The following is a 9,811-nucleotide window of genomic DNA, read 5'->3' on the forward strand; positions in this document are numbered from 1 at the left end:
GCAGCAGGGCAGTCCCAGTGCCATGTGGGACCAGCAGCCTCCATCTCCCACTGCTGCACAGAGGAAAAAACTCCATCCCAGGCACAGCAGACGCCACCTTTGCTTTGGAGGGCTCTGGGGTGGACTGATCCACCCAGCCATGCTGGGTGGGGACGGCAGACCCTGCATTCCCACAGTCAGAGCTCTGTGAAGCAGCAGCCCTTCCTTGGTGTAGAACCAAGCAGGAGAGGAACGAGATGAGCAGCACTGTGATGGATGCTCCCGGGATGTCGGCAGTGCAGGGATGCAGAGGCCACTGTAGCTGTACTGCGTGTCCCAAATCAGCCTGTGCCCCCAGGATCCCACTGAGCTGCCGATGGCTGAACCATTCCTGGGACTGGGTTGGGTCCTGCCAGCTCCTGTGCTTGCTCTGGACTCGCAGGGAGAAGGTAAAACAGCACATGGCACACGCCTTGCCACAGGTAGGGCCATCATCAACCCAGCACCTCAGGAGAGCCAAGGGAAAGCTGCATCCCCTCCTGCTGAAATCCACCCAGGAGAGTGGCAGGGATTTACCACAGTGTGGAAAAGGCAGCCCAGCTGCCCAGCATGGGGGGCTTTCATTGGGGTGCTGCCCTGAATCCCCAGCCACAGGCAGGGCGGGGGCTGCATCCAGAAATCCCTGTTGGATACTAACGAGGACACTGGGTTATATCCAGTCACCACCATTTTACAGCCCTGAACCAAACAGCCACATGCAAACACACTTGGGAAAAACAGATTTGCTTCTTGCTTTATTTATTGGCCGGGGCCAGGAGAGCAGGGACACATCCCCGAGACACCTTCTCCTGGCTCCAAAGATGGGCTCATTATTCCCAGGCGGTGTCTGGCAGGGTGCGGATCGCTCTCAGATTAGAGATGTTTATCAGTGAGCTATAATGAAGGTGGGACAGTGACACCGAGATGAATATTACATTTCAGAAAAATTTAAATGAAATGATCCATCATGCCCAGCAGATCAGCACCACCTTCTGCCAAGCACCGCGCCGAGCAGAGCAGCTTTGGAGACCCACAGTCACCTTGGCTCACGGCTCCAGAGGGAAAGCAGCGCAACGGAGAAAGCAGAAGCACTTTGGATTTCCAAGGGCACGGAGAGAAACAGCAACACCAATGGCGAGGGAACTGCAGCCTTCTCCAGCATGGCAGTGAGACATCCCCCGTGCAGAGTGGTCCGAGTTCGGGTCCTGGCGTGGAGCACACCCAGAAATAGAGCACCCTCGGAAACGGGCCGTGGCTCGTGCAGGATGTGGAGGTGAAGGGTCATGGAGCGGCTTTTCCCTTAAGTGAAATATTGCCGCCGGCTCAATGGAAGCAGGAGGTTGGTCCCTCCTGGGAGGAAGCTATCAGAAACCACTCTCCCTCCCGGCGTGGCTTGCCCACGGTTTGCTACCTGTTGCATTTTTACAAGCAGGCAAAACGCCGGGAGAACGTAAGACGGCGTCAAGAAACAAGAGTGGGCGCAGAGCGCGCAGGGCAGGGACACCAGGAACGCTCCGAGCTGCTGCAATCCAGCCACGGAGGCATTACACATTCATCTGAATTTTAAATACAGAGCACGATGACTGGCATCCTCACAACTGCCACCGCAGCCTCACACTACAGCTTTTATGGTAATTCACAGGGAGTTACCCACAAGGCACCGCAGAGATTTTCTTGGCAGCCATCCTAAACTAATTTTTATAGGTTAGTGTACGGTTATACATAAATGTTTAAGAAAAATAAAATGGCGACTCGGAGGGAAGGGCACGGCTGGGAGGTTCCTGTGCTGTGGCCTGTGATGGTCCAGTGCAAAATGCCACAGGGTTGATCTGAGGTCCACGCCACTGATGGCCACCTCATGTCAGGGCCAGGTGGACAGAAGCACCATTGGTTCATGAACTGGTTTGCACTGGCTGCCACAATGCCCAGCCCTCTGCATCATTCCTGCCCCAGTGTCTCCGGGTCTCCAGAGCATCCCCCTGCTCTCTGCAGGGTGTTCAGTTTGGCCAGATCACACCTGGCCAGGAGAGAGCACCACCGACACCCTGCCCGCTCCCAGGTACCTGTCTGCAGGTGGGGGTGATGGGCTGCAGTGCTCAGCCCCTGTCCTGGATACACCAGCCAGGAGGGGACAGGAACAATCCCAAGGAACAACCAGTTGTTGGTGGAAACCACAGCATCCTGAGAAACCCTTTTCATAGAATTCTGGATGAGTTTGGGTTGGAAGGGACCTAAGAGATCATCTCATTCCACCACCCTGCCATGGGCATGGACACATTCCAGTATCCCAGATTGCTCCAAGCCCCATCCAACCTTGCCTTGGACATTTCCAAGGATGGGGCAGCCACAGCTTCTCTGGGCAACCTGTGCCAGGGCCTCTCCACCCTCATTGTAAAGCACGTCTTCCTTAAATCCAATCTAAATCAACCCTCTTTTAGTTTAAAACTCTGCTCTTGTCCTATCACATCAGGCCCTGCCAAAAAGCATTTGATGTGCTTTCACACCAAATCCTTGCTGTCACCATTCCTGCCCACCCAGGGCCATCCCTCAATCCCAGGCACATCCCTTCCTGCAGGGAGGGAAGGAGGGTTCAGCCCCCACCTGCCAACCCCACCTCAGAGCTCCCAGCAGGACACAGCTCTGCCCATCACCTTTGCCTCCCGCATATCCTGACCATGTTGGACACAAGAACTTCACATGGTGAGTGGAAACTGCTGCTCAGCTTCCAACCACCTCCACAGCCAAGGCAGGGAAAGAGTCGGAGTCACTGCCAGCAAGAGACAGCACCTCGGGAAACAAAGGAGAGACACAGCAGGAGGGAAACCTTGATCAGTGCAAGCCTGAAGCAGCACCCATCTATGATTCCCAGGAACCAGAGCAAACACTTGATGATGTCAGAGCTGATGATTAGCTTAAAAAAATATATATAAATCCCGAATTCCTGCAGATTTTGCTGCACACACACACGCGTGCGTCGGAAGGGAAGCAGGCAGTGTGTCCATCGCTGCTGTCTTCACAACAGTAAAATGGAGGGAAGCACGGTCAAGACTTTAAAGGAAAGAACCTTTCAGATTTAAATCAGCTGTGGAATTACTCACAACACTGATTTGGATACAGGGACACCACAAAGAAAACAATTGAGCAACAGATCAGAGGGGAAGATAGTGGGATTCAACTCCAGCACCAAAGAGACAACGGCCCTAAATTCCAGACGAGGCAGCTATTTTTCCCTGACATGGGATTATTGCAGTTTCAGAAGCCACACACACACACACACCATGTCCTCCCTCTCCTGCCTCCTGTGTGCTGTCCCAGCTGGGTGTTTCCATGCAAGGAAGATGGAGAGCACTTTGCCCCCAGCCTTGTGCCTTCTGCACCCAGAGCAAGCAGTTACCTCGTGTAACTCCACATCCCGTCATGTGTCACTGCCCATAAACAGCAGTGAAAGCAGGGGAAACCTCTGAAAACAGCATCAGGTAAAGCCAGGGCATTTCTGGAGCAAGGATTTGATGTTATCTCAACTCACCCCTCCATCGGGCTTGTAAACCCCCACCTCCCGGGAGCACAGCAGGGACAGAGAGCGAATCATTCCTGAGGTCTGAGCAGACCTTACCTGTTGTGCTCGTAAACAGGCTGACTAGAGGAAGCTCAACACTCAGAAGCAGGACACCAGACACATTCCCACCATCACATCCCTGCAGACCACATCCAAGATGCTCCAGGACAAATGCAGAGAGACAGCAGTGGGAGAGGCAGGACCCCCAGGCGTTGTGCCCCCCCAGGTACAGATTCACACACAAACACTTCACTACTCAAACCCCAACAGGCTTAAACCCCCCCCCAGAGACAGACACCCTTCTTGCAAACCCCACCATGTGTTGCAAACTGTGGCTGCAGCCGAATCAGCTCTGATCCCAACCTGCAGCCAAGTGCTGCCACCCACCCTCCCACCTTCCAAATCACACCGTTAGAAGCCACTCGACCCTCAGGTTTCCTCCTCCCTTAGGATGTCCCCATGTAGGTGCTTGCAAAGCCACAACCAAACTGCAGCCCCCTGGCCTGGTGTAAACCACAACTGACAGAGCACTCACCTACAAAACAGGGCTGAAAACATGGGATTCAGCTGCTGCTGTGCAAAACCAGCCCTGACACGGCAGCAGGAGCAGAGACCTCCAGGAGCCGGGCACAAACAGCCACAGGCTTCCTAACCTAAACCACCCCACAGCCCTGATTTAATCTGATTTATGCAAATGTTAAACCAATTTAGGTGTGCACGTTGTTCGAGTTGCCTGGCCCAGTTTAATTTGATAGGTTTTTAAACCTGTTTAGGCAAACTAATATCTGCTCTCTAATCTAGAGCAGCCCTCTCAAATTGTGCAAATGTTGCCAGGGAACTGGAGCACGGACGCTCTGACGGATCCTCAGTTGTATGACAACACTCACGCTGCATCAATGTTACTGACTGATAGTAACACATGGAAGAGAGGACTCTAAAATCCCATCTCTCCCAGGGCTAGTCATGCCCATGACACAGGGCTCCCAAATTCCCACACTGCTACACCAGGAGCTGCACAAAGGCCGTCTCCAAAGCTTTCCATACTCACAGTGCACAAACCCAGGTGAGGCCCAAATAGCCCAGAGCCACAGCAGGATTAGGATATGGGGAAGCCTCGCTTTTCTATGGTGGGGGACACATGTCCCTGAGGGGCCAGTAAGCTCCAGGAGCAGGGAGAAATCCCAGCTTTGGGTATTGGTGTGTCTCCCTTCCCCATGAGCCGGGCTGTCTCACTCTCATTATCACTCCTTTGTCTCCACAGACAGCACAGAGCATCCCTAAACAACTCAGATCTGCTCCTCCTTTAGAGCTCAGGTGTGTTCCCTGCTCACACCCGGACATCCCAGAGGGAATCTGCATCCCTATCTCATTCCCCTGCCACAGCAGCACCTCCCTGGGCAGCTGCACCCGGTGCCTGCCCTCGGGAGCTGGTGGGAGGATGGGAGTCAAGAGGTTTCACAGATTAAAAAAATAAAATAAATAAAGTTTAAAGAATCTCACACCTCCCAACCAGTTCCCCATGGAGTGATGTCAAGAAGGCAACATGGCTCTGGAAATTCCTTTTTCTGGAGGATGCTGGCACTGCAGTGGGACACGGCCATCTGTGTAGGACATGGGCTTGTCAGACAAGCAAATAATCCGACAGCACAGGCAGCTATTGCAAAGGGAACGCCAAGCTCGATAAATTACTAAGCCAAGACAGTGATACCCAAGCTAGAAAAAAAAATAAAAAGTCCAAAAGAATTATGTTGGATCAGACCCAGAAGTCTAGAGGGTTTATGAGCTGAAAGATGGGGAAAATAAAAGACAATTTCCAGTTTGCCGGGCTGATGTCAAGGCAAAAAAAAATAATCGGTCAAGTTATAAAGCAAATAATCAGAAAGAGAGGACAAGAGCAAAAAAATAAAAGGTCTAACAAACAGAGCCTCCAGATTGTTTCAGCTTATTGTGTAATAAACTTTGCAGAAAGGAAGCTGGCCTGAGCATTACTACTTCAGGGCTCATGGGTTTAAAAATCGACCACAATTTTTAAAAACCAATACTGAGATAGCCAGAAGCCACCCAGCCTGGTTGGTTTCTTCAGTTTGCAAATCTAAAAAAAAAAAAAAAAAATATATGTTCTGGGGGTCCTGCCTGGAATCACCACCCCGGAGTGAAGCCCCAGCTCCTGACCCCACTCCCTCTGCAGGAAGCCAAGAGCTTCACGGATGGAGGGAGCTGGGCCAAGGGAAGGGATTATTTGAAGTACAAGTCAGGCACATTTTTCACGCTGTTGAAGCAATGATATTTAACAGAAGTCATTTGCAGATTTTCCTTTTTTTGAGGAGAGAGTTATGAATAATATGCACGTTCTTATCAACTCACATAAGAAGAATTTAAAGCTCAAAGTTCAGCAACTGTGGATTAAACTACTTAGCAGCATCTTTTTAACGCAACTGAATAACCTCTCTCCTTACCATCCGCTCGCACTGCCCACACTGACTCGGGTTAGATCTGGCTTCGCTTTATCTCGGATTCCTACACTCGCAATTTTATCTCTGCAATGCAAAAGAAAAACCGTTTCAGTCGGGAACAGAGCGAGTTCAAATCAAACCCACGTGCGGCGCGAGGCCACAGGCCACGGCTCGCATCCCTCGCGGCAGCTCCGCTCGCCACCCACGCAACCTCTGCCACGTGGAAGGAGCATAAACAGTTCAACACATGAGTTTACTACCCGGAGTTACTCTGCACCGAGGAGCAGCTGGATGGGCCCTTCACCCAGGGCAAGCCTGGTGAACCGCCCCGCCGGGCACCGCAGAGGGCACCCACCTCAACACGGACCTCAAAGCAGCGTCGGGTGGGAGTCTCCCACCTCAAACACAGCTCTGGGGTCTCTAAACATGGCCCGAGCCCCTGGGGTAGCCCAGCAGCAGGAGCTGTTCCTGTGCTATGAGGAACCACAAAGACTTCCAGCCTCCGTTTCCCCAGCGTGTGGCCAAAGGGGGACTTCAGGTATCTCTTCACCCTCATTCCCACCTCTCCCCGCAAAGCAGCAGCAGAATTAAGGGTCTAACAGGAATCCACCCTCCTGGAGAAAGGGCAAAGGCACAGTTTTCCTCTTCTCCTTACGGAAAGTGTCACACCAGTGATTCCTTAGCATCCAGAAGAAGGCAGAGCAAACCCGCTCCCCTCGGGATGAGACAGAGGGGACACCCCAGGAAGAGGCTTCGTTTACCAAACCTACATTTTTCAACCCCGTGAGCAGCAGGGAACAGGGTAACAGAGACCTGGGGGGCACAAAGGACCTGACCCCATCCTGCCAGTGAGGCCAGTGCCAGAAGACAACTACAAAAGGACTCGAGGGCCTCCTGCCCCATCACCTCCATCACCCCATCCCCAAGTGTACGAACGGCTCCGCTGCAGGAGACCCCTCTCCCCCCGCATTCCTCGGTGGCACAGCTTCAGCTGGAAGCTCCTCTTGCATTACTCAAAGTATTTATGACTTTTTCCCATTTGAAATATGGGCCCTTACCACGCACAGGAAGGAGGAGGAGAGTGCCAGCAAACCCGTTAATTTATAAGTCAATCTGGCAGGGAACAATTAACAGCTTTCCCGCTGTCGGGTGTGCAGAGGGGGGTACATTCCCCCTGGCAAGAGCAGGAGGGTCCCTGTATTGGTACATACCTGCCCTGCCGAACCCAACAGCCTTTGTGCCCAGCACCCAGGTCCAACTTCATTTCCCCTCACTGGGGTCTCTCACAGGGACAAGCAGCCCTGTTCCCCGCAGCCCCTTCACGTCACACAAGCAGCTCCCTCAGCCTGGCGCAGGTGCACAACCCCCAAAACACACTTCACAGGGAAAAATGATATAACTCCATAATATTTTGCCCTGCCCGAGCGGAGCTGAGATCAGTGCTGACAGCGGGAGCTGCGGGCAGGAGCAGAAGCACCAGTGCCCACGGGGAACATCCCCTGTGAATTCCAGAGGGGGTTTGCCTGGGGAGAGGACGGGGAACACTCCAGGTGCACAGCCCCTCGCTCTGCAGGGTGTTCCCACTCAGAGGAAGGGCTGGAACCCCTCACCCCAAACTGCTTTTTCCTCCCAGCCGCAGCAAATGTTTTTGCAGGAGCAAAGCCTCCCGGGACTCGGAGAGGGAGAACGCCCCAAGAACGGAGGTGTTCCCTGCCCCAGGGGGTCCAGTGACTGTCCCTGTCCCCGCAGATGCCGACAGCCCTCCCACGGGTGTCACCTCTACACCCACACTGTTCCCCTTATCCCACACTTGCACCATTTACTTCCCCAGGAGGGACTGGAATTGGATTCTCCTGGGGAAGCACAGACACTATTACTCTTATTTGAACAGGGGGGCAGTTCACCCTCCCTGTGATAAATTTTGGGTCGGTGACACAGGGGCTCTGGGGCCACCTCTCACTTGCCGCGGGATGACCCCAGGGCTCGGGATTTCAGCTGAAATCCCCGAGGGCGGATGGAAAACACCACCTGCTGTCACCCCAGGAGCGTCCCCCTACGACTCTCCAAGGCTGTTCCCAGCCCCGGAGCCAGCTGCCTCTTGTAGAAACGGGAGGTTTGGTGCAGCCCCCCCAGCGCAGGGGAGGGGACCCTCCCCAGCACGGGGACTTGGGTGGTTTTGGGATAACCCGTGTCCCTTCCTTGCTACTGTAACTGGGCCACCCCACAGCTGGGGGCAGCGGGGCAAAACCCACTGGCCAACGGGCTCTGGAGATGGTGGGAGAACAAGGCACCCCCGGTGCCACCATTGCCTGGGGTGGGCGCGGGCAACACCCCGGGGGAAACAGCAGTGTCCCCAGGATGCGGCATCGCACCGGGGAACGCTCCGACGGCTCTTCCAGCACCCGCATCCCGGCGATGCTGCTCCGGGAGCGGCACCGGCTCCGCCACCGGAACATCCCGGCGCGCCGGGAGCCGGAGAAGCCACCGAGAGGGGACCCGGGTCCGCGGCCACCCCTCGCCAACACGGGCGGTCCCACGGTGCCGCCCCGCGGGAGCGCAGCCCCGAGCACGGGGGTGACGCCGGAGCCCCTCAAATCCCCCCGCGGGGCCGCGCCCCGCACCGGGCTCCCGGTGGGACCGCGGGTGGGAGGCGGCCGGAGGGACGCGGGGATGGGGCGGGGGACGCGGTGGCAGCGAGAGAAAGAGCACGGCGGGGAGCTGGGGGTCCTAAAGCGAGCGGGGGAGCGAATCGGTACCGGAGCGTGGGACGGAGCCGGGGCGCATCCCCGGAGCCGGGGCGCATCCCCGGCGCGGCGGGGGGACGGAGCGGGGCGCACCCCGGGACCGGGGCTGTGCCCCAGGACCCCCCCGCCTGGGCTGCACCCCCTCGGTCCCCGGCGCACCCCGGTGCCCCCGCCCGGTCCCGGGGCCGCCGCCCCGGCGCTCCCCCGCATCCCCCCGCCGCACGTGCCGGGGGTCCGGCGCGCCCCCTCCCCGCACCCCCGGCTATAGCGCGGCCCCTTCCACCCCCCCCCGCGGCACCCCTCCCATACGCCCCCCCCCCCCCCTTTATAACACGCCCCCCGTTCTCCGGTGCCACCCACCCACCCGTTACAACGCGACCCCCCCCCCTCCATCGCCACCGGCCGCACCCCGGGCCACCAGACCCCCGGCCGCCTGCCCACCCCACTCGCTATAACGCCATCCTTTATACCCCCTTCCCTCCATTCCCCGCGCCCATCGCCGCCGCACCGCGACCCCCCCCCCCCCATCGCGCCCCGTTATAACGCGACCCCTCCCCGGCGCATCCCGCCCGCACCCCCCGGATCCGCCCTCACGGAGCGAACCCCGCTATACCGCGCACACCCCCCCCGTCCCCATCCCCGCTCCCCGCCGTTACCTGCCGGCGCGGCCGCCCGCTCCCATGCTGCCGGCGGAGGGGCTGCGAGGGGCCGCGGGGGCCGCCCTCACCGCCTGCCTTCCTCCCCCTCCTCCTCCTCCTCCTCCTCCTCCGCCTCCTCCCCGCTGTCCCTCCGCCCTCGCCCGGCGGCTGCGCTGGGGCCGCGGCGCGGGGACACTGCGGCGCGAGCTCCCGCCCGCCGCCGGCCACTCGCACAGGTGATGTCATTCCCCGGGCCGCCGCCGCGTGACGTCACCGCGGGGCGGGACACCCCCCCCCCAAAAAAATCCATGCGGTGGGGGGAGCGGGGGGCGCTGACGTCACCGCGGGGCCGATGCCGGGGCGGGGCCGCGCCTTAAAGGGGCCGCGCGCACGTGGGGAGCG

The 9,811-nt window shown here is 57.4% G+C and overlaps 1 protein-coding gene across 18 annotated transcripts in view; it reads right to left on the reverse strand.

The window, feature by feature from the left end:
- Window positions 1-9,521, reverse strand: part of PTPRS (protein tyrosine phosphatase receptor type S) — a 166,761-nt gene extending 157,240 nt beyond the window's left edge. For 17 of the 18 annotated variants that reach the window (XM_032712221.1, XM_032712214.1, XM_032712213.1 and 14 more), the window contains exons 1-2: window positions 9,428-9,521; window positions 6,031-6,111 (exon numbers count right to left, since the gene is read on the reverse strand). The gene's annotated coding sequence lies outside the window, so the exon portion shown is untranslated. The remainder of the gene's footprint in view (window positions 1-6,030; window positions 6,112-9,427) is intronic. The other variant, XM_032712203.1, reaches the window with a different exon arrangement.
- Window positions 9,522-9,811: the final 290 nt, after the last annotated feature.

Source organism: Chiroxiphia lanceolata, chromosome 27 (genome assembly GCF_009829145.1).
Source record: "Chiroxiphia lanceolata isolate bChiLan1 chromosome 27, bChiLan1.pri, whole genome shotgun sequence".
Lineage (NCBI taxonomy): Eukaryota > Metazoa > Chordata > Aves > Passeriformes > Pipridae > Chiroxiphia > Chiroxiphia lanceolata.